The sequence below is a fragment of the Triticum aestivum genome, chromosome 3D, assembly GCF_018294505.1.
Source record: "Triticum aestivum cultivar Chinese Spring chromosome 3D, IWGSC CS RefSeq v2.1, whole genome shotgun sequence".
In the NCBI taxonomy this organism is placed as follows: Eukaryota; Viridiplantae; Streptophyta; class Magnoliopsida; order Poales; family Poaceae; genus Triticum; species Triticum aestivum.
The window spans coordinates 156,146,569-156,148,822 of NC_057802.1; positions in this window are offsets into that span (position 1 = coordinate 156,146,569).

Genomic DNA, 2,254 nt, shown 5'->3' on the forward strand with positions numbered 1-2,254 from the left:
GATGGGCCGGAGGGCCGGGAGCGGGCTCCGGCGGGCCGCGGGAGGAGAGAGAGAGAGAGAGAGAGAGAGAGAGAGAGAGAGAGATGGTGACGTGGCGGCGGCGGATTCGCCGGGGCGCGGCGGCGGACGTTGTCCGGCGCGGACGGACGCGTCCGGCGGCGCGGTGGGAAAATCTATAGGGTTCGTCTGCGAATCCGTTTTTCGGGATGCCCACATATAAATAGGTAGAGGGAGCTAGGAGACTCCAAATGAGGTGCGGTTTTCGCCCATACGATCATGATCGAACGACCTAGAGCATGGAAGAGAGTTTGGTGGGCTTTAGGCTGGTTTTGGAGGGGGGTTTTGATGGACACTCAAATGGACTTTGCGGATGCCCGGTTAACCGTTGGAGTACCAAACGACCTCCGAATGGAACGAAACTTGACCCGTAGTCTCCGGGTGCTATATTAAGACCACTTGACAAGCCTCAGTCCATTCCGAGAAAGTTTGACACACGCACACGAAAGAAAACAAGAAGGGTGCACCGGAGGAGATAGGAGCGCCGGATTGGAAAACGGACAACGGGGAAAATGCTCGGATGCATGAGACGAACACGTATGCGAATGCAATGCACATGATGACATGATATGAAAATGCATGACATGACAAAATACAAAACGAAAGACAAAACCCGACAACGGAGGGAAAAACATATCACATAGCCGAAAATGGCAAGAGTCGGAGTACAAATATGGCAAGTTACATGCGGGGTGTTACAGAACACTTTCTTGAAATTATTATAAGGGATCATCTTACTTACTACCGTCGTTCTAAGCAAATAAGATGCAAAACATGATAAACATCACATGCAATCAAATAGTGACATGATATGGCCAATATCATTTTGCTCCTTTGATCTCCATCTTCGGGGCACCATGATCATCTTCGTCACCGGCATGTCACCATGATCTCCATCATCATGATCTCCATCATCATGATCTCCATCATCATGATCTCCATCATTGTGTCTTCATGAAGTTGTCACGCCAACGATTACTTCTACTTCTATGGCTAACGCGTTTAGCAATAAAGTAAAGTAATTTACATGGCGTTATTCAATGACACGCAGGTCATACAAAATAATAAAGACAACTCCTATTGCTCCTGCCGGTTGTCATACTCATCGACATGCAAGTCGTGATTCCTATTACAAGAATATGATCAATCTCATACATCACATATATCATTCATCACATCTTCTGGCCATATCACATCACATAGCACATGCTGCAAAAACAAGTTAGACGTCCTCTAATTGTTGTTGCAAGTTTTTACGTGGCTTGTATAGGTTTCTAGCAAGAACGTTTCTTACCTACGTAAAACCACAACATGATGTGCCAATTTCTATTTACCCTTCATAAGGACCCTTTTCATCGAATCCGTTCCGACTAAAGTGGGAGAGACAGACACCCGCTAGCCACCTTATGCAACTAGTGCATGTCAGTCGGTGGAACCTGTCTCACGTAAGCTTACGTGTAAGGTCAGTCCGGGCCGCTTCATCCCACAATACTGCCGAAACAAGATAAGACTAGTAGCGGCAAGAAGAATTGGCAAAATCTACGCCCACAACTGCTTTGTGTTCTACTCGTGCATAGTAACTACGCATAGGCCTGGCTCATGATGCCACTATTGGGGATCGTAGCAGAATTTTAAAATTTCCTACGCATCACCAAGATCCATCTATGGAGTATACTAGAAATGAGGGGAAAGGAGTGCATCTACATACCCTTGTAGATCGCGAGCGGAAGCGTTCCAATGAACGGGGTTGATGGAGTCGTACTCGCCGTGATCCAAATCACCGATGACCGAGTGCTGAACGGACGGCACCTCCGCGTTCAACACACGTACGGAGCAGCGACGTCTCCTCCTTCTTGATCCAGCAAGGGGGAAGGAGAGGTTGATGGAGATCCAGCAGCACGACGGCGTGGTGGTGGATGTAGCGGGATCTCGGCAGGGCTTCGCCGAGCTTCTGCGAGAGGGAGAGGTGTTGCAGGGGAGGAGGGAGGCGCCAAAGGCTGTAGTATTGCTGCCCTCCCTCCCCCCCCCCCTTTATAGAGGCCCCCTGGGAGGGGGGCGCCAGCCTGGAACACATCTACATGGGGGGCGGCGGCCAGGGGGGAGACTTGCCCCCCAAGGCAAGTGGGGCGCGCCCCCACCCTAGGGTTTCCAAACCTAGGCGCAGGGGGAAGGCCCATGGGGGGTGCCCCAGCCCACT